Source organism: Miscanthus floridulus, chromosome 16 (assembly GCF_019320115.1).
Source record: "Miscanthus floridulus cultivar M001 chromosome 16, ASM1932011v1, whole genome shotgun sequence".
Lineage (NCBI taxonomy): Eukaryota > Viridiplantae > Streptophyta > Magnoliopsida > Poales > Poaceae > Miscanthus > Miscanthus floridulus.
In genome coordinates this window covers 12,134,231-12,157,528 of record NC_089595.1, presented here as the reverse complement: position 1 = coordinate 12,157,528, position 23,298 = coordinate 12,134,231, and the positions used below count along the sequence as shown (strand labels likewise).

General features: G+C 46.6%; 1 pseudogene; it reads right to left on the bottom strand.

Moving 5' to 3' along the window:
* Positions 1–8,309: 8,309 nt before the first annotated feature.
* LOC136511619 (uncharacterized) lies at positions 8,310–9,958 on the bottom strand (annotated as a pseudogene).
* Between the last annotated feature and the right edge of the window lie 13,340 nt (positions 9,959–23,298).

Genomic DNA, 23,298 nt, shown 5'->3' with positions numbered 1-23,298 from the left:
TAGCCTTAAAATTCTCTGTTCTTCGATCATAGCATTCAGGATCCTTCACGTACTCCTTATAAGCGCTATACGAAATGTACTAGTATTAGGCAGGGCATTAGAACGCATATGAGAAGACAGTTCAGTCACTTACACTCCGAGGCAATCTTCAAAGGCCTTGTACCCTTTTAAGTTTGGCATTCTCAACGAATCAAATACGCAGGCCCTGCCATCCTGAGGGTAGATGATAAATGCAACCCAGTGACCCTCGAGGCCTTGGCTGCGCCATTGAAACAAAATACAGGTTACGACGAGAAATAATAATACTATCTAGCTACCCACTTATCTCTACAGGCATGTCTTCGACTTACCCAAAGTGGTAGGCAGCTACGATACACCCATTTCTCCTGATCTTCTTCATTGCTCCTAGTATGTACCTTGAAATGTTCAACTTCTCATTGTCCATCAGTTTCTTCCTGTGCGTCTCTCTCTGTCGCTTGGTCAAGTCTTTCATGGTTGGATGATTGTCATTTAGGTGGTAACCAATGATGACTCTTTGAGCAATATGCATTGGAGATAGATAGATAACATCAAGTTTTAGTTCCTTGGATATATAGGCCATCAACCTGCAAGGACAAGCCATCGTGGCATATATAAGTAGTCTTGATCGATTCAAAGGCAGGTGATATGTGAAACTCGCAATTCATCACTTACATAGAGAACAAGGTGACTTGGGCGATGTCAAGGTCTTGTTCCCGTAGTAGTCTGTACATGTCATGGAAGTCCACGGGGAGTTCTACATCGTTGCCGGGCAAGTGGAAGTACTCCGCCACAACCTTGACTAGAAAACCATGTAGGCCAGCTTTTGCCGCTTCCATGTACCAGAGATGAAACCTCCTTGTCTCCCACCTTTCCTCGTCGACGAGCTAGGCCTTGGTTATCATGAACTTCCCATGCTCGTAATGGCCGGGGCAGTCATCCGATTCAGGAAATAGATGGAAAGGTGATCTCGGCCTAGGATAGAAATGTTAGTACCATATTATGGCAAAGAAAAGTTATTAGCAAATTATGCTCGCCGCTACCATACCTTTCGAACTCAAGTGAGTATGTGAGATGCCCTTGGTCACCTTTAGTCTTCACCGGCGGTGGAGGACAGTGGCTTGTGCTCGCAATGGCAGCAGGCGGTGTCTTTGCCCCCGGTTCCTCCATGCCTCCCGGTCCTTTGCTTGTGCCCTTAGACGGACTGTCGGGAGGTGGAGGTGGACTTGTTGTTGGAGGAGGAGAACGAGGGTGAGGGCTTGTGCCTCGGGGTGACTTCCTTCCCTTGTCATCCCTGCCATTGCCTTCGTCATCGCCGTCGCCATGATCCGGATCATCGGGGGGACAAGATCCGGCAACGGATGGTTGTGATGCTGGTGTCGCCATCGACGTAGAAGTCGGCGTCGAGAGAATGATCTCTATGTCGTCCTTGTTCCACGGGACTTCGGAACCAATGGCAGCTCCAAGGATCATTACCCCTTGTGCAGTTGGATATTCCATTTCAAATTCTTCGTATTGGGTCGCATACCATGTAAGTATCATGGCAGCATAGTTGGCAGGGATCTGTACTTGGTTGAAATCTTTGATATCTTCTTTGGGGTGCATGTAACCCTCACCCATGGTCAACTTTTTTGCCCTGCCGAACGGGATGTTGAGGTGGACGTGCATGGGTTGCCGGATGTCGTCGACGGGGTGCCTTGGGCGATCCTCGATCATCGGCAGTGGCTGCCCTTGTGTTTGCCCTTGTGGAACTTGAGGCACGGCCATGCCAGCCTGGCGAAGCATCTGTGACCTCATCGACACCATATCTGGGTCATTGCTCGTGAAGGCTTCTTTTATGGACCGACTGATCATTTCGGCCACGCCTTGATCATAGCCCTTCTGAAAGATGCCCTCCTTGTACCTCTGCCTTGACCAGTATGTGGCAGCGTCGGATTGCCATGACTCCACTGAGTTCCAGCTCATCTTCGACGACATGCCACGGACGCGGCCACGGTGCTCGGGGGTTCCCAGCGCCAGGGTCAGCAAGTCCTGGCCCCTGCGAACCTCGAAGCTGTCCTTGGATTTAGCGGCCTCGATGAGAGCCCTCTCCACCTCCTCGAACTTGGGCTCATTGAACTTGCTCGTGCCCTCCTTGAGCTTCTTCGGCTTGCGGGCATAAATGAAGTCCTTAGCCCTCAAGTCTACACCGTCGTACGGATCGGGAAGCCCGGCGGCAGCTCTAGCCCTTTCTTTCTCCCACCACTGGGGCCTCTTACCAGCAAACCCAGTCATGCCCAAGTGGTGGGGGTGCAGGTTCTTCTTTGCGAGTGCGCTGAACTTGGCGCTCTTTGCCTTTGCTTCTTCTGTTGTTCTTTGTTTGCAGAACTCTTCCCAGTGATGTTCCTTCACCATAGTGTATTTGACACAGGGTGACTTGCCTAGCTTCAAGTAGTACCTGGTCAGCATGGACTTGAAGTTTCTAAAGGCTCTTCCTGCCACGTGCATGACCCACTCCCTGCACTTGTCCAGATCGGCGTCCTCGGGATAATGGAAGCTCCTCGTCACCTCACCCCAGATATGTGTCTTGTAGTCGACTGGGACATTGTTCCACTCCTCCTAAGTGATCTCCACCTTGTCCTTGACTATACATGCCACCTGGTTGCTGAACTTGGCAAGGACCGTGGGTGGCGACAACGGGTTTCCCTCTGGTCCCACCTCATGGATCACATGGACTTCGCCGTGGATTTCCCTCCGGTGCCTCCCGTGTTCCCCCCTTCTCAGCTTTGTCCTCTGACCACTAGACTTGCCTGAAGTGGTTGGAGATGGAGCGGGGGGTTCTTTGTCACTGACTTGTTCCTCATCGAAATTCAATTCTCGAGGCACCACCGGCATCTGTTTAGGGTTTGGAGACCGCGCACTTTCAACTTCGTCGTCCCTCGGTTGGTAGGTCGGATCATCTTCGTCCTCTGTACGACGTTTCTTTGTTGGCCTCGGGGTCACGGACACTTGGCTCTCGAGGCTAGTTGATGATGATGCACTAGGGGTAGGGTCGCGCCATTCGCTTATCGGTTCCTCCGCCATTGGAAAGCTACAATGAATACAGATTTCAGTTGTATAGACACAGTTATAGAGTAGTAAAGTAGAGTAGTACTAGAGTAGTAAAGTAGAGTAGTACTAGAGTAGTAAAGTAGTAGTAGTTGGCTCAGATTTGTCCCATTGTCATCACATCGCTTTTAAACTGGTTGCTTGTATCTGGTATACAAGCCATCCTAGTTTAGCGGGGGCACTCGATCATCATCGCCGCTGCCTCAGCATAAAAGGGTTCACATCATTGCATATGCCACTGCCTCAGCAATAAGTTTAAAAGTTCATCATTGCATATGCCAAAAAAGGAACCAGCCCCATTAAACAAAAACCTTTCACAAATCAAAAACAGGAGCAGCAGTAGTAGAATAGTAGTATAGGAGGGAGTAGAGGAGTAGAGGAGGAGGGAGTAGTAGTAGGTAGTAGTAGTAGTATACTAGTAGTATAGGAGGGAGTAGAGGAGTAGAGGAGGAGGGAGTAGTAGTAGTATACTAGTAGTATACTACTAGAAAGTAGTAGGTAGTAGTAGTAGTATACTAGTAGTAGTAGTATACTAGTAGTAGTATACTAGTAGTAGTATAGGAGGGAGTAGAGGTAGGCAGTAGTAGTAGTATACTAGTAGTATAGGAGGGAGTAGAGGAGTAGAGGAGGAGGGAGTAGTAGTAGGCAGTAGTAGTAGTATACTAGTATTATAGGAGGGAGTAGAGGAGTAGAGGAGGAGGGAGTAGTAGTAGGAAGTAGTAGTAGTATACTAGTAGTATACTACTAGAAAGTAGTAGGCAGTAGTAGTAGTATACTAGTAGTAGTACAGGAGGGAGTAGAGGTAGGCAGTAGTAGTAGTATACTAGTAGTATAGGAGGGAGTGACCAATTCATCTCAAAATTCTCACAAATTATATCAAATTTGGCAAAATTGCAGCAGAGTGACCAATTCATCTCAAAATTCTCACAAATTTAGCTCAGAATTAGTTTAAAGGCAAGGTGCATCATAGGCAGTGGCATATGCTCAGAATTTTGTCATAAATTTCTTTGGCATCATAGGCAGCAAAAAGAATTGAATTCAAATGCTACGGTTCACCAAAAGCATCATAGATCAGTAGTATAGCAGTTCAAAATTCATCAAGTGTAGTATAGCAGTTCAGTTGAATTCAGAGTAGCAACAGCAGTAGTAAGACAACAGTGGTAGAGAGAAATAGGTAATACAAGTACCATTTTGCATCAAGCAGTAGAGTACCAGTAAGGGGATAAGTAGTAGCTAGCCATCTCAAAAAACTTTCACAAATCAAAAAATTTGCATCAAGCTATAGAGTGTAGGCAGTAGACAGTAGAGTATAGGTAGTAGAGTGTAGGTAGTGGATTAATGTACAGCAGAGTTAAAACCTGTTGCTCACAGAGGTCCCGTATACTATTAGGCTCGGTACCGACTGTACCACAGTGTCGATGGGGATGGCAAAGTTCACCCCAGATGAGATCCCAGATGAGGGGCATACATCAAATGGCACGGCCTATGCTGTGAGTAAAAGGACTGCTCATATGCCCCCAGCCTGGCCATCATGGCAATTGGCAATGCCAAACTGCCAATGACAAGCAAGAGAGGCAAATGCCAAAAAAGTTCATCATTGCATATGCCAAAAAGGAACCAGCCCCATTAAACAAAAACCTTTCACAAATCAAAAACAGGAGCAGCAGTAGTAGAATAGTAGTATAGGAGGGAGTAGAGGAGTAGAGGAGGAGGGAGTAGTAGTAGGCAGTAGTAGTAGTATACTAGTAGTATAGGAGGGAGTAGAGGAGTAGAGGAGGAGGGAGTAGTAGTAGGTAGTAGTAGTAGTAGTATACTAGTAGTAGTATACTAGTAGTAGTATAGGAGGGAGTAGAGGTAGGCAGTAGTAGTAGTAGTATACTAGTAGTATAGGATGGAGTAGAGGAGTAGAGGAGGAGGGAGTAGTAGTAGGCAGTATACTAGTAGTGTTCACAGGCAAAAGCTATAGCGTCAACTGCATATAAGCCTTCATGTATCTCCTAAGCATGCAGATTGACAACAATGAAAACTTTCTCAGGTAACAGCTACAACATACATCTTCGACTATCAAAGCACATATCCATCCATCCATCAATAATTGTGAACATGCATGCAGATCCAAATTCAATAAGCCCATGAGCAGTTCAGGTGATTATTCGACTGATCTAGAGGGGGCAAAGCAAAGAGACCAAAAGCAACAAAACTGACCCTAGACATACAGATCCAAATTCAATAAGCCCAGTTTAGGTGATTATTCAACTGAAAAGATTCTAGAGGGGCAAAGCAACAAAACTGATTTTTACTTGACGAATTAGCCAGGCACACAAACCTATCGACCTACCAGAGGTTTGGGAACGAAATCAGGCGCACCCATCTAATTCCATAACCATAAGGACAGGATCATAAGGCTGAACAAAAACAGGATTGACTAGATCGTATCTGCACCGGGAATTAAAAAACTACTAACGCAGCAATAAGCCAAATAAATAATTATCACAAGATATGATTCATATCTAGTACTGTAGTCTCCTAGAAGATGGCCGTAGTTCCTAGATCATCATGTCATCAAGCAATTAACCCCCCACCCCAATATAATTCGCACAAAAGTGATAAAAGTCAGTGGAACCTATCAAATAGACACAAAAGTTCTAACCCTAGCCATGAGCCATCCACGAACAGAAGCGATGAGGATCCCCACCATGGCACCGCCTAGGTCTTAACCATAGATCGCGCCTAGGGAGGAGAATCGATCTACAAATTAGCAAAGGAGAGAGAGGATCACCGTGCGTAACTTGGGGCGGATTGAATTTTGCTGTGCGTGCTCCGAGCAACACGAAACGAGACTCCGAGAGGGGATTGAGCCCAGCGCGGAGGAGCTCGGCGGCCAGAGCAACGGTTCCGGGGATGGGGCCCAGCGTGGAGGAACTCGGCGGCGGCGCGAGACTTCTCAGTGGACGGCGCTAGGGTTCCGGTGATGGGGCGTCGGAGGAGCACGGGGGCGGGGCGCAGGCAAGGGAGAGGAGGACGGGGGCACGGACCGAGCACGGGGAGGAGAACGGGGGCGGGGGTCGGTGCACGGAGGAGCTCAATCGGCGGTGGAGATGGCGGCGGCGGCGTAAGATTTTGGCAGCCCTTTGGGGTAAAACTGAACCACGCGAAAGACTTAGAATTTTGAGGGTGGGGACGGCTTATATAGGTTGCGATTAACCACAGCGGGCAACGTAACAGCCCGTCGCGGGAAATGTTTACCACGGCGGGCGGTTACGTTGCCCGCCGCGATTAATCTATTAACCGCGGCGGGCTCTGTTATATGCCTGACGCGGTAAAGACAAGCAATCAGGACTGCTTATTATAAAACAACAGTATTAAGGTCCTATCTCAAGAAACATTAAGGTCCAGCCCAGCTAATTATATGGGTCCGGCTCAGCTGGGTATCCTGCAGGCTGTTTCCTTTCCTATACACCACAACTACACCAGTACATGATGCGCTCTGTGTTAGATTCCTCGTATATCGGCCGACAACGGTGTGGTGTGGTGTGGGCTAAAGAGAAGAGAGACGCTTGCTGGGACCACCCATACCCTACTGGGCTTCTGGTGGAGATCATATCATGGGCGGCGTCGCCTCCTGCTCGTGGACATGATCATAAGCGCGCTGTATATGGTTATGATGACTGATGAGCGCTGCCCTCATGGCAGTCATTGCGGCCGACAACCCATCGGATGCCATGGAGTAGATTGATGCATGCATATAGAGTATCTGGGATTGTTACATATAGAGTCTCTGGGATACATTATTACATATATGTCTCTGGGATACATATAGAGTCCACAACATTATTACATATATATATATATATGTCTCTGGGATACATAAATCATTTTGGTGCAGGTGCTTTCACCGTCCTCTTCTCACCATCGGGGCAGGCCCACGGCATCATCCTGGACTTGTTGAATCGGTCCTCGACGGCCTTGATCTTCTTTGGATGATCGGTAAAAAGCTCGAGCTCTGCGTAGTTGTTGTATTGTTCGGGACTCTGCACCCCATCAGCTCCCACAATCCGCTGCTTTCCAGACACAACCACATGCCTTTTTGGGTCCTCTGCATATATATAGTAGGCCACTTGTGCGACATTGGTTGCTAGTACCCACGGGTCATCTTTGTAGCCGATATTTTTGAGGTCCACGGTGGTTAGCCCATAACTGTCCACTGCAACCGCATTCGGTTTGACCCACTGGCAACGGAAGATGGTTATGCGTAGGTTCTGGCCATAGTCAAGTTCCCATATTTCTTCGACTTGCCCATAGTATTGCCTCCTCTGGCCCATGTACTCTTCTTCGCCCTCGTATCGAACACCGCAGTTCTGTGCCGAGCTCTTCTTGTCCTTATCTTTCGTGTGGAACCTGTAGCCCTGGACGTCATACCCTTGCCACGTGGTGATTTGGCTGGATGGGCCTAACACAAGCCTCTTAACGGTCTCCGTATCTTCATCAGGGCATCCTTCAAGGGGTATGTGTTGCTCTTTGAGCCACTCTATGAAATTGCTCTTGTGATGGTTCTAGACCCATGCCTCCGTGCGTTGTCCATCATTAGTGACGCGGATCTCTTCCAGGTTCTTTTCAATATATTTCTCCATGCTCACTAACTGGTGAAGGATGCTGTAATGAGCTTCTTGCACCATTCGGTTTGCCACATCGGTGTGCACTTTTCAGCCTGTGCACCCCATCCCTGAGGTTTTGCCTTCGTGGTGATGGACAGGCAGCCCAATCACCCTCCCATCTCTTATGTACCTCATACACTAGTTCACGGCCTCCTCTGTTGTGTATGCCTCGATCATAGAGCCCTCCGGGTAAGCGCGGTTATGGACGTATCTGTTGAGGGTGGACATGAACCGCTCGTACGTCCACATCTGGTGTAGGTACATGGGGCCTAGTTGATGGATCTGATCGACCATATGCATCATTAGGTGTGGCATAATATCAAAGTAAGATGGTGGAAAGCACATCTCGAGCTGGCAAAGGGTCTCCGCGATGAACTCCTTCAGGGCAGGCAGCTCAGCCTTATCAATGACCTTTTGGGTGATGCGATTAAAGAAGTATGACATCCGTGTGATGACCATCTTCACGTACTCTGGACGGATAGCCCTAATCGCAATTGGTAGGAACACCATCAGCATGACATGGCAGTCGTGTGAGTTGTAGCCGGTCATTATGAGGTCTTTCATGGAGACCAGGCTCTTGATGTTGGAAGAGAAACCAGTCGGCACCTTGATACCCCTAAGCAACTTAAGAAAAGCCGTCCTCTCGTCTTGCGTTAGGTTGCAGGCCGCACCCGGGATATCGACTTTACCGTTCTAAGGCGGTCCCGGGTGAAGGTCCGGCCTGATGCCTAGATTGACAAGATCCGTCCGTGACTTGATACCATCCTTTGTCTTGCCCTTGATGTCCAGCAGGACACCGATCGTGCTTTCGAAGACATTTTTCTCCAGGTGCATGCAGTCGATGGCATGGGGTGTATTCAGTGTTTTCCAATACGATAGGTACTTGAAGAAAATTGACTTCTTCTTGAAAGGAACGGCGGCGGGGACTTCCTCCGTCTGGTCCCGCTTTCGCTTCCTTGTCTGCTTGCTCCCCTCTTCAGGCAGCTTCTTCTTCTTTCCAAACTCCACCTGATCCATGTCCTTGACCATCTCATACACCTTTGTCCCCCAACTAGTCTGCGTCGGTTGATCACGCTGCGGCTCGTCCTGATTGTCAAAGTATTTGTTCATAATACTTCTTCTATACCTATGATTTTTTGCGAGGAATCGTCTGTGCCTCGTGTACACCATCTTATTGGATCCCTTAAGGTAAGTGTAGCAGGTCTCGTCGATGCAAATTATGCAGCCGGTCTTCCATTTGATCTACCCCGATAGTGAGAAGAGACCGGGGTAATCGGTGATGGTGACAAAGATGATTGCTTTTAGTGTGAACTTCTCCTTGCGGGATGCATCCACCATCTGGACCCCAACATCAAATAGTATCTTCATTTCCTCCATGAATGGCTCTAGGAACACATCTATATCGTTGCCGGGCTGCTTCGGTCCGGAGATAAGCATGGTCAGCATAAGGTACCTACGCTTCTGACATAGATGGGGAGGTAGGTTGTACATGGTGAGCACGACGGGCCAAGTGCTGTGCGAGCTGCTAAGCTCACCGAATGGGTTCATCCCGTCGGTACTTAGCGTGAACCTAACATGCCTAGGCTCCTTGCCAAACTTTGGGTAGGCCTCATCGAAATCCTTCCACTGCTTGCCATCGGATGGGTGCTGTAGCTTGCCATCGTCGTTCAGACGGTCAGCTGATGCATGCCAGGACATGAGCTTGGCATCATTCGGGTTCCCGAATATTGCACGTAGGCGATTGGTCACGGGCAGGTACCACACCGACAGTGCTGGACTTTTCCTGTGCGTGTAACCCTCTTCTTCATCATCCTGCTGAGCCGAGATCTATTTGGCCACACTGCTCTTCTTTGCCCCCTTCTTGTTCTTCTTCTAACCACCCCGCAAGCCTCCCTCATCTTCTGCATCCACGCGACAACCAGCATTTTTCTTATACCGACTAAAGCCGTAGTGCGGACAACTCGTCAAATTCTCATACTCATTGCCCCGATACAGGATGCAGTGGTTAGGGCATGCATCAAACTTTCTAAGCTTCATCGCCACTGGCCGGATCAGCTTCTTGGCCCGATAAGTATTGGCGGGCACCTTGTTAGCCGTTGGGTACGTGGTGGCAAGGTAGCTTAACAACTCATTGAAGCTAGTGTCAGACCAACCATGATGAGCCTTCAACATCAACATATGGAGGTTAAAACGGAGCGCCGTGCACTCCTTTGGACAATCGCCGCCATCCTTATAGAGAGGATCAACTGCCGCCTGCTTCAACTCTCTAAAATTCTCCAACCACTTTGGGCAGCCCAACACAACATCGTCTTCATCGAAGTGTTTGACTAGATCTTCAACAAGCTGCACATCCTCGGGTTGGCTCACAGTATCCTGACCATCACCACCGTCGCTGGCTTCGTCGGCCATGTCTTGCATTAGATCATCCACCGTGATGTAATCACGACAACTGTTGTCACTGTTGGCTGGCGCAGCTGCTGCGGAAGGATCTTTATTCACCGGTGGTGCTATCGTCGTCGGCGTCGAAGAGCTCACTCCAGATGCACCGCCACTCGCACCAACTCTTTCGTCGTGAAATGTCCAGACTGTGTAGCCCTCGATGAAACCATACATGATCAAATGAGTTTGCACCTCGTTGTCTCGGTGGGCTTTCAGGTTCTTGCAACGAGAACATGGACATATGGTTGTCATCCGCTTCAGTCTCTCACGGTGAGCTTTACCAACCGCAATAAACTTCCTTAATTCAAAGAGGTACCACGGATCATTCACTCTATCGATCCGGTACATCCATTCCGATCTATCCATCATATCTGCGAACATTATCCATCACAATCAACATTAAATAAAAAAGAATTAGGAGAAATTGATGATTTTTACGTCCAAAATCATGAAAAGAGAGAGGAAATGACGATGTGAAAGATGAAGCATGCATCTATGATGAATCTAAAGTTAAAGAAATACATGACATCATTTTTTCCATTAAAATTGATCTAGATCTAGATCTAGATCTAAAGAGAACTCTAGGTGATGGAAATAGAGAGAGAGGATGGAAGGAGAGAGGGAGAGCCTTTATGAACCTCTTATGATGTCCTCCTCCCTCAAATCCAAGCCCTTCAACTCAAATCAAAAGTTTCCTAAAATTTTAGGGCAAAACCTCCCCCCATGAGTTTTGAGAGAGGAAGACCCGTGGAGAAGATGGAGGGTCTGTGCTCTGTATTTGTACAGGCTTTACCGCGGCGGGCAACATAAAACGCCCGCCTCGGTAAATCAACTCTTTACCGCGGCGAGCAGTTTAAAGAGCCCGCCATGGTAAACCGTATTAACCGCGGCGGACGATTCATACCGCCCACCACGGTAAATAACTATTTCCTACGGCGAGCAGGTAAGGTTGCCCGCCGCGGTAAACCAATTTCCCGCAGCGGGCGCCCCGGTGGCCGGCCTCGCTGGCCGGCCACCGGTTAACCGTGGCGGGCAAAAGAGGTGCCCGCCACGGAGCGCATTTTGGCCACGCTGCGCAAATTGATTCCTGTAGTAGTGTGTGTTAGAGTTTTGTATAGAGGAAGTGTTAGGAGAGAAGATGGTATGTTTGAGGATATGGAAGAAGAATTGGAATGGTTTGATGAACCTCCTAGCTTCAATGACCTTTGTGTTTGTTTGAATGCAAAGTTTGTCGGTGATTTCACACTAAAGGGGAGGTTTGATACTGGGAAGACTAGGGCACACTATGTCCTCATGCCGTTGCGCGACCCTGCTCACTGGTCCCGCTACACTAGGGTTCTCCAAGGTTCCAATGTGCCCATAGCAGAGGTGGTGGTGGAGAATGGGTATAGGATGTAGGGTGTTCAGGACGACCCGTCCATTGATGGTTATGGAGGCAATGACAAAGAATTAGGGGTTGAAGGGGAAGCAACTCAGGATAACATGGATTTGGATGGTCAGTTGACGCAGGAGCAGTTTCATTCAACTGCAGTAGGTTGTATAAGCAATGACTTCGATGTGAATGCGTTCGAACGGGAAGAGGAGGAGGAGGACAGGATCGGTGATGTAGTTAGCAGTGATTCAGACGATTCTGATGATGACCTTGGAGGTACAGATGCTATGCCAATACCGGCTGATGCCATGCCAGTACCGGTTCATACTATGCTATTACCAGTACCAACTGAGGTTTTACATGGTGTCTAGGCTCAGGGTAGACTAGTCACAGATTTGGCTACAGATGATACCCCCTATGATTCATGGGCCAGAATTAGCGAAGCGCAGCAGTATGTTCCACCACCACCTTACACAGCAACTGAGCTTGAGCAACTAAGGTCCAAGAACGTACCTTTCAGGGGTGTTTTGAACTATAGGGATGTCAGCATGACGGATATGACAGTTTGTGACACCGGTCTCCAGATGTGTAGGAATTCATTGTATAACCATGAGAAAGAAACCCTTAGGAAGGGGATGATATTCAACACAATGTCAGAGATGAAACTCTTCCTTCAGGACTATGTTGTGTATCACCATAGGCCGTACACCATCACTCATTCGGGCTAGGAGTTGAGGTACCACGTGATATGCAAAAACAGTTGTATGTGGAGGTTAAATACACGAAAGAGACAGAGTGATGGCAAGTGGAGGAAACCAAAGTTGTCGAACCCCACACTTGTCTAGACAATAGGGGGAAGGAAAATCATCAGCAGCTCACTGCACGTTACCTTGCCCATCGTATATTGGGGCTCGTTGATGACAATAATGATATCTCGGTGTCTTCTTTACAACAGTCCATATCTGGATTCATTAATTATGATGTGACGTACGAAAAAGCTTAGCGTGCTAAGCAAATTGCTCTGGCGATTCGATGGGGTACTTGGGAGGAAGCGTACAACAGGGTGCCCTGCATCTTATGTGCAATGCATTACTACAACCCTGGCTTGAAATGGTTTGTGGACACCAGGGGGATGTTTTTTCGAGACCCATTGAGGCATGTCCTCTATTGTGTGTTCTGGTCGTACAACCCTGGCTTCAACTTGCGCACGGTCGAGGCAGCACTTGTAGTTTTGCACAGCACCGACAACATCTCAATTGAAATTGGTCGTTGCCGTTGTCTATGGCGCGGCACTGACGCGCCATGTACCATGGTGCGACATTGACGTTCGATTTCACCCGATTACGTTCGATTTAGAAATTTTGAACGCATGATACAAACTGATGTGATCACTTAAGATCGATCATGGGTAATCCGAGTACATGACACATGGGTATAATACATCATTAGTTCAAATGGAATATAAGACAACACAATGGAATTTCTACTACATAGCTATATTGATCATTAATAATGCATGGAACTAACAGACGGCACAATCAAAAACCCTTAGTCAGAAACATACTGAGTAAGCAACTCATCGTCCGAGTACCAATCCTCAACCACAACCCTGTTGCTGTGGCTAGGCTCACATGCATTGCCATGATCTGCCTTTCGCCTGTAGTAAGCGGCCTCTGCTTCATCTGCGGCCTCTGCGGCCTGAGTGAAGAATGTGTCGTCATCCTCCTCCGCCTGCAAGCCCGCCTCTGCTAGAGCGATGAGCTCACTCAGTCTGGTAGTGTCGTTCTCAGCCTCCTCCGCCTGCAAGCCCGCCTCTGCTAGAGCGATGAGCTCGCTCAGTCTACCAGTGTCGTCTTCAGCCTCCTCCACCTGTAAGCCTGCCTCTGCTAGAGCGATGAGCTCGCTGAGTCTGGCAGTGTCGTCCTCATCCTCGTCCCTCTCATCAGACAACGCAATCGGTGATTGAACGGTGCGACCAGCTCGCTTTATGTGCTCATCTAACTTCTTTTCCTCATACCTTGCACGAGCCACCTCTGTAGCATGGTCCTCGCTGCATCCAATCCCTTCATATATAAAATGCAATCAGTTAGCAACGTGATTATATTCCATTTAAATCAGGCAACGAAAAAAAGGCTTCCAAGCACTCACTGGCACATAATGAAACAACATGCTCGTTCAAGACCTGCATCTGTACTCTTGTCTCCTCCCTTGCCTCCTTCCTTGTCCTCTCCTCCTCTAATGTCATCTGTCTCTCCAATCCCCATTTGACAAGCCCAACGTCGATCGGGTTACAAATACCGCGCTGCCTAGCAAACTCACACGCATCTTCTCTTTGTGATGTTTAACGAAAAGGTTGACGTAGTTAGGTCCATATCCCCTCTTCCGTGCAATTACTTGCTTCCCCTTTAGTTCATCCAAGAACTTAGCTTGACCATCATAACATTTCCACCTGTATTTTCTAGTGCTCTATTGAAACGATAAATTATATCATATATGTCTTAGCAAAAGAAATAAAATACGATCCCATGATTACCACAAAAATAACCAACCTCATCATAGTCAATCATATGGCTGCAATAACGACCTATTCTAAGCCCCGAATGGACTAGACCGTAGTTGAATTTAACACCACATTCGTACTTGACTGGCGGTGCTTTGTAAATTAACCTTTCTTTCTTTTTTTGCTTTGCTTTTGGAGGTTCTTCGGGCCATTGGTTCTTAGGACCATACAACTACTCCTTTAAACGATACTTCGCCATTGAATACACCTAAATAACGTGACATTAGTACATGAACATATATAGCTCAACATTTCAACACATACACTTTGCACTTACTTCATGCTTGTTTGGACACACAAACTCCAACATATTTTCAGGGTTTATCACGGCTCGATCTCCATAATCGCACAAAGGAGGTTCCTCGAGTCGTCTAACTGCGGCTAAGTGCTTTTCCTTAGCCGTCATTGGAGGGGGGTTAGGGGGAGGTGGAACCCACCGCTCGAAGTGCTCCCGTAGATGTCGTCCTCTCCACCAATCGTCGAAAAGGAGGTACCTGGGGTCAAACTTGTCTGCACCGTCGATCCACTGAAACAAAAAGCACCTCTCATGGTCCTAAACAATAAAAATTCAATAAAATATTAGTAACCTAGTAATACAAATGAAAAAGAAAAATATACGGAAACAATTACTCCCTCCGTTCCTTAATATAAGCCATATAGATTTCTAAAGAAAATTCCAAAATATAGGTACGTATCGGCTCCTACGCCAATTAGTTTGGAAACCTTTTCACCGTACATAGCACATGCCCCAACCAATCCTTTAGATTTATAAAGCAATCTGATTGGGAGAGAGAAGATGGCCTGATTTTCCTTTTTTCCTCGGTCTCACATTCTTTCCCAAGCCGTGCGTTAATATTGGTGCTAAAACTATATGGCTTATATTAAGGAACGGATGGAGTACTTACATTAAAATGACTGCACGTGTAGAAGCAACGAGCCGCTGTGTTCGGATGTCTCGATTGAAACACGTCGGCCGGACGACCACAGTCACAGTTAGGGACAGGGATTTCAGAAGGGACGGGGGCATCTTTGCTAGACTCGTCGGGGTACAATTCTCTAGGACAACCCCGTTTTTGTCATAACTGCTCTCAAAACATGTCTTCCATCTAATAAAACGGTTCCAATTAAACATCAATCAAAACAACGCAAATTAATGTAAAATATAATCATTTGCAATGCAACTAAAATAATATAACAGAAAATTATAGCAACAAAAAATACATGGTAAACATATTTCTAACTAAATAATTAACCTTAACATTGACAAAATCAAACTAATATCTTCCTTCAAACCGTAGACCATAGTTTCCAAACATAATTTTCCTGCTAACCTTAACTCCCATTCATAATATCCTATCCACCATTCAAACAAAAATAAAATGTGCGTCATTACCTTGAACGAGGACGAGGAGGGAGACGGCCGGGGAATGGAAGGGAAGGGAGGGAGGCGGCAATGGACGGCCGGGCGGGGGGCGGGCTGCCGGCGTTCGTGGCGCGGCGGCCGGCGTGCTCAGCGGCGGGCTGGCGCGGTCGGACGCGGGCGCGGGGTGGCCTTGCTGCGCTGCTGCTCGGGTAACAGCGGCTGCTCGGCCACTGGGGACGTGGGACGCGGCTGGGGTTTTATTCGGCCCTGCCGCGCCACGGCTTAGGGCGCGGCACTGTTGCGCCAAGATCGATGGCGCGGCAGGCCCTGCCCAGTCAGCAGTCAGCGGTTCCGGTCGCCACCACGTCAGCCCTTTGCCGTGCCACCGTGCATGGTGCGGCATAGGCATTTGGCCGCGTCGGGGCAATAGACGTGGGCAAAAGTGTTAGTTTTAAAAAAAACCAACCATGTTAGATTTAAAATTAATTTCGAAAAAGTGTTAAAATTAATAAAAATCGCAGGGGCACCTGCACCTTGTTTAGCTGCAGCACTTGTCGAAGAGACCCAAGAATGCTGCCAGCAGAGTCACGACGGCTGTCACCGCACTCAGGACGCCGCCGATGCTCCACGGTTCCGAATTAAGCAGCGCCGACCTGGCCGTCGCCGGTGTACGGCATCGTGCTGCCGTCGACGAGCGACAGAAGACTCACCTCTTGGCATTTTTATTTCCCCTTTCTAGGTCTTCCCTCTCCCTCTAGTTTCTTGCCTAAGAGGTTCTCAGATGATTTAGCCACTTCATCTGTGTAATCGAACCAAAGATTTGTGCGGGAATGGAGGCCCTAATCTCCTCGTGCCCTCCGGGATTCGAGGTTTGAGTCTTTTGTGTGATTCCCGTTCGTGTTATTCGCGTTCTTGTTTTTCCCTCTCCACTCCTTCTCACGTTCTTGATTGGATCTTGAGTGGTGGGTCGTTTTGAGTCAAACCGATTGATTTGGGATGAACTAGGACGTGAGTTGATCCCTTCCACCGAAGGAATTTGTCCGAATGCTCACGAGTTCATAGATCGGGGCGATTCAATTTTCGGAGTGGAAAAACCGGTGTTCTTGGCGTGATTTGAATTTCCCATTGATTGGCTAATCTTTGAACGATGATCTTTTAGAGATAGCTCACCTACTGCCTTGTGATCACCTACCGTCGCGGCGTATTATGATTACCTCTAGGGCAACCAGCGTCGATCAATGGATACACGCCGCCGGCCCTACCGTACCACCATGCATGGATGGCTTCATGTCTTGAGATGGTTATTATCTGTTATTACGTTTGATGAGATCTTGTACAATAAAACTTTTCACGTGTGCATACGTGCATATTTATATGCACTGTATCAAGCTAGTTGTACTAGATCAAGAGAAGAGAAGGAATATAAGAAAATGCAATTGGCTTGTACAAGAAAAGCTCATAAAATATGTGCTATATATTCACGTGTGTGCTATTTATATATGTTTCCTCCGTCCCTAAATAACTATCTTTTTAAACTTATCGAGAAACAACTTTGATTAAGTGTGTGTGTCTATATATATATATATATATATATATATATATATATATATATATATATATATATATATATATATATATATATATATATAATATGAATATTTATGGTACAAAATTAATATCATTAGATAGATTGTCGACTCTATTTCCATAATAAATTTAATTGAAGATACAAATGTTGCACACATTTTCTACAAATCCAGTCAAACTTATGGCACGGAAAACCAAAATCTACAGTTATTCAGGGACAGACAGAGGGAGTATGTGAGGAGATGAAACAAAAAAATAAAGAAACTGTAATTGGGGAAAAAAGAGAAGAAGAAAAGCTGCTTGTTTTTGTACGTGAGAATTTAGCAAATGTACAAACTACGCACGTGCATGCTCACGACGTTTGTATTAGAAATGGGTGCCAAACCAGATTCTGGAAGGATAAGTGGGTATACCAGAGCTTTGTGATAAAAAAGATATAACTGTAGACAAGGTTAGGAATGGAGAAATTATCATCACCTTTAGAAGGATGGTTGCCTGAAGATTTAAGGCTTGGTTGGGATCAGATTTGGGGAGATGCTTTATCCTTTCTACTTGAAAGTGAACCTAATAGAATAACTCGGTCATTGGGGAAAAATAACAAGTTCTCTGTTAAGGGCGCGTTTGGCTCTGCTCCTGGCGGCTCCGGCTCCAGCGCTGAATCACTGTTCATCCATACGCATATCACTGTTCATCAAAGCCGTTTTTCTCTCTCCCTTCTCCCCCTCTCACAGACGCGGCCGCAGCACCCGGAGCCAGAAATTCAAGCTTCACCGGCTCCGGCGTTGGCATCTCCCGGCTCGTGGGCGGCCGACAGGGTGCTACAGTGCCGGACCCGGAGCTCGCGGAAGCCCTGCCAAACGTGCCCTAAGTCTGTGTATAATGCAATAACAAGAAATGATGCAGGGGTTTATAACAAGAAAATTTGGAAAGGGAAGATTCCTGCAAAAATTAAAATCTTTATGTGGTTAATGAATAAGGATAATCTTAGTAAACGAAATTGGAAGGATGATCCTACTTGTTGGTTCTGCTGGATTTGTATGGGATTTAAAGAGCTGTGGGAGGTTCTGTTTCTGTTTTGTTAGCTCAGAGACAGAGTTTCAGGTTTATTTGTAGTTTGTTTAGCTGCGGGTCGGTCCGAGGCGGTAAACTCCTCTGTTTCTGTCTGGTATGTTCCAAAACTCTGTATATATTTCCGTTAACCTGTTAATGGAAATGTCTCGGGTGGGAAAAAAATGTGCTATATATATATATAGTATTAAAGAAGGTGATTAGAAGCTAATCATGCATGGCTTCACGTATAGACGTACTGTCACCGATATTCAGTAGTTCACGTGGAAGTGAACGGCGACCTGACTGATCCGTTCCCAAGCTCCAAACAGCCTTGGACAGCACATGAATGCCTGGACCCAGCGTCAGCGATGCATGGCTGGCGTACGACGATTCCATAGCACATCTGAGATGAGAATGCATCGACACGCCTCTTCTTCTTTCCGTTCCGGCCTCTATAGCACATCAGATAAAGCCGAGCCACGAAGAGCTGTTAGGCCGTCGTAACAACCAGCCGCCGCCACAGCCCGCCGACCTCTACGTCGCCACCGCCCGTCTGCAGCTGCAGGCTGCTCGACGCGACGACAGGACGCAGCGCCGCCGCGACATCTTGGCCAAGCCTGGGGCTCTGCCTGTTTCTGTGCTAGCTGACACGGCCATGCCGATGAGGCAGGGGGCCTCGTGGGAACGCTTTCCTCTCTCTCGCCACACTCTCGGCTCTCCTCCTCGCGGACGTCGGTCAGCAGGCGCGTCGTTCACGCATCCCCGACCACGGACTCTGCCGCCTGCAAGCCGTCTGGTCGCCCAACCGGGGCATCATCGCAACGACCTTGACGATCGAGCCGCCTACAACACGGCCGCCGACACCGCGCCGGGACACACTACGGGACTCAGTGAATTTGCCGAGTGCCAGGGGCACTCGGCAAAGCCCATTTTGCACTCGGCAAAGGCTTTGCCGAGTGCTGCACTCGGCAAAGAGCACTCGGCAAAAAAACACTCGGCAAAGACGTCTTTGCCGAGTGTTTTTTATCGGGCACTCGGCAAAGCCTTTGCCGAGTGCCGACACTCGGCAAAGTTGGAACCGAAAAAAATCCGAAAAAAAACCCGAAAAAAATGGGAATTTTTACCCAAAAAAAATGTAAATTTTTTTTAATTGGTGGAGGCCCCCACCGGTCAGCGTCCATCCATCTCCGGCTTTTTTCGCGTAAATTTCACGGCTACGCGGCCGACGGGATTCGAACCCAAGACCTCTCGCTGCGCACAAACCTCCTCTACCACTACACCACACTGTCACTTGTGTCTAGATTCCGTTTTAGTTCCCAATATATTATACTAAACCGAGTGTAAATTGCTTATTTGAGGCCCTAAATGAATTCAAATCAAAAAGTGGTCAACTACAAAGTTTCATAACTTTTTGAGATCTACAATTTTCATTTAGTAAGTTTTTCCATCCGAGGTCGTTTGAAAAATTTGAATTTTAAATTTTAGAGATTCAAACGTAGTTTTGCATGATAAGATGATTTCAAATCAAAAAGTTGTCAACTACATAGTTTCATAACTTTTGGAGATCTACAATTTTCATTTAGGAAGTTTTTTCATCCGAGGTCGTTTGAAAAATTCAAATTTTAAAATTTTCAAATTCAAACGTCGTTTTTGCATGAAAAATGATTTCAAATCAAAATGTTGCCAACTACAAAATTTCATAACTTCTCAAGATCTACAAAGTTTATTTTGGTCATTTGTTCATCCGACATAGTGGTAGTAACATTGTTCACAAATCATATATATCTCTTCTATTTTCATGAAATTAATATGAGAGATGTATATTTTATGAACAACGTTATTGTCGCTTTGTCAAATAAATAAATGACCAAAATAAACTTTGTAGATCTTGAGAAGTTATACAACTTTGTAGTTGAAAAGTTTTTCATTTGAATTCATTTAGGGCCTCAAAAATTGATTCGAAAAACTGATTTGCCGAGGGCCAAAAAAATACACACGGCAAAATACCTCTTTGCCGAGTGCCAAAACATAGGCACTCGGCAAACTACGGCTTTGCCGAGTGCTAGAAAAAAAGCACTCGGCAAACTGAGAGTAAATTGCTTGTTTGAGGCCCTAAATGAATTCAAATAAAAAAGTGGTCAACTACAAAGTTTCATAACTTTTTGAGATCTACAATTTTCATTTAGTAAGTTTTTCCATCCGAGGTCGTTTGAAAAATTTGAATTTTAAATTTGAGAGATTCAAACATAGTTTTGCATGATAAGATGATTTCAAATCAAAAAGTTGTCAACTACATAGTTTCATAACTTTTGGAGATCTACAATTTTCATTTAGGAAGTTTTTTCATCCGAGGTCGTTTGAAAAATTCAAATTTTAAAATTTTCAAATTCAAACGTCGTTTTTGCATGACAAGATGATTTCAAATCAAAATGTTGCCAACTACAAAATTTCATAACTTATCAAGATCTACAAAGTTTATTTTGGTCATTTGTTCATCCGACATAGTGGTAGTAACATTGTTCACAAATCTTATATATGTATCTTCTACTTTCATGAAACTAATATGCGAGATGTAGATTTTATGAACAACGTTATTGTCGCTTTGTCAAATGAAGAAATGACCAAAATAAACTTTGTAGATCTTGAGAAGTTATACAACTTTGTAGTTGAAAAGTTTTTCATTTGAATTCATTTAGGGCCTCAAAAATTGCTTTGAAAAAATGATTTGCCGAGGGCAAAAAAAATACACACGGCAAAAAGCTTCTTTGCCGAGTGCCAAAACAAAGGCACTCGGCAAAATACATCTTTGCCGAGTGCCAGAAAAAAACACTCGGCAAAGACGTATTTTGCCGTGTGTTTTTGTTTGCCGAGTGTATTTTATTTGGCACTCGGCAAACACGGTCTTTGCCGAGTGCCCGATAAAATACACTCGGCAAAGCCTCGGCACTCGGCAAATCGCCAGTTTCCGGTAGTGACAGCCCCGTCGCGCCCAAGGCCGTCGATCGCGGCCACACCTCGTCACAGAACCAACCCCTCCCGGCTCCACGCGATCTCCCTGCTGCAACTGCAAGCCCCTCCGGTGAGCTGCAATCTCCTTATTGATTCCACGAAGCCTCCTTTTCCGTCGTTGCCGTCTCGTGGAGATCGGCCTGCCCACGCGCCGCCTTCTGCGTGCGCGGCCACCAGCAGTGGAGGATCCACGACGCAAGCTCCGCTGCAACATGCGTTCAAACTTGAATTATCATGTTATTATTTTTTCCGTTGCAACGCACGGGCATCCAGTTTCTATATGTATTGGGTTCCATCGTAACGCACGGGCACGTTATTTGGTAGTTCTATTTATATATATATATGGATGGGTGGACGGCGTTCAGACTCTCCAAGGCCGGCAGCTTGCTCGTAGTCGTAGCCAATGATAAAAGAGAGAAGAACAACGCTATCGATTTTTGATGAGCCTGTCTCACACGCCTCCCAATTCCCAAAACGTTGTGCGTCTCTTGCTGATGTGGACGCCGTTGGGGACGGAACTGATGTCCACGTACGTGGCGGAGGACACGTAATGGCGCATCGACGACGAGCTTAAAAAATAAATTCTCCGTCGTCCTTTCGTCGAATCGTAGCAATGTGTGGCCACGGACCTGCGTCAGCTGGAGATAAATTTGTATTCGATAAAGAAAGTAAACGCATACATTACCGACTTGTTTCAATGTGGACAAAGGCCACAACAGGACCTACGTCAGGTCAAGATAAATTTATATTCGATAATTCAGAAAGTCAGCATGCACATTAGCATCAACAATCTCATGCCGATCGATGGTCCTATATATGCAGCAGATTGCAGTGCAGTCAAACCTTGGAGAAAAGACGGAGTTTAGTCACTCGAATGTGATTGGGCTGGCCAAAATCACTTGAGTTTACAAACAGTACTATCTAACAAATCGTGTATTATTGATACCTTCTCTCACTTGCGAATACTAACAAATCGTGTATTATTGGTAACTTTCGTCACATACAAATCGTGTATTACCGGTTGCTTGCATCGCTTGTACATTTGTAGTGCCAGCTGGCGGAATAATGTGAGTACCGATGGCCAGCAGCAAGCAACAGTCAAGTGATGGTGGCAAGGTTTTTTTTTTAGTTTTTGAGCAACTGGTGGCAAGGTTAGTGGAAAGGACTCGGCTAAGGAGCAAAGGCCCAGGAAGAGGAACGTCAAGTTATTCGGCCCAGAATGGGTCCATAGCACTGAAGCTAGCGTGAGCGAGTTGGCTGCTCCTGTCCTCCTGCGTGCGGCTATTTAGGCGCTGAATCCCATGTTCTCTTCTTCTTCTTCCTCCCCCACGCCTACTGCTAAGCAGGTCTTTGCATGGCGTGGCATGAAATCAGCCATGAAGACGTTTGTTTCTGAATGTCAAATCTGTCAACAGGCAAAACCTGATCGTTCTCGTCTGCCAGGGCTTTTGCAGCCGCTGGAAGTGCCTGACAGAGTGTGCAAGGTCATCTCAATGGACGTCGTGGAAGGATTGCCGATGTCTGGAAGATTCAACTGCATATTAGTGATTGTTGATACCTTTTCCAAGTATGGACACTTCGTGGGACTCCGGCATCCGTTCACAGCTACGTCAGTGGCGACTGTATTCGTGCAACACATCTATTGCCTACACGGTATTTGTCTCTGAGCGTGATCGTGTTTTTACCGGTCAACATTCCTGCAGGCTTCTTTGTTGAGTATTTCTTCTTCTTCCTTCTGCCACCGAAGAATAAAGAAAACTGATCTGTATCTTCCGAACTCAATACCGGTAACTGGCTTGAGGGGCAGACTTATTCTCGATAGTCCTTCATCGTGGTTAGATGTAACCACAACAAAACGAAGAAGAGACCGGAGAAAATTATTCCATGACGGCAACATCATCTCCGCCTTGATGTCACCGTTCGGAAACCTAAGTCTCCATGTTGTCATACGAGGAAGTTGCTAACGTCGTAGTTTTCGCTCTCATCTTCATCAGAGTCACCATGGAGAAACCAAATCCGCCCTACTCCCTCGTCGTCGCCGGGAAGGAGGAGGAGGAGACAAATCCCCAATACCAAAAAAACTTGGCATGGACAGACCCTAACCATAAAGGATTCGATCTACTGGAAAACTTATTAGAGAGATGGATCCCCACTCTAT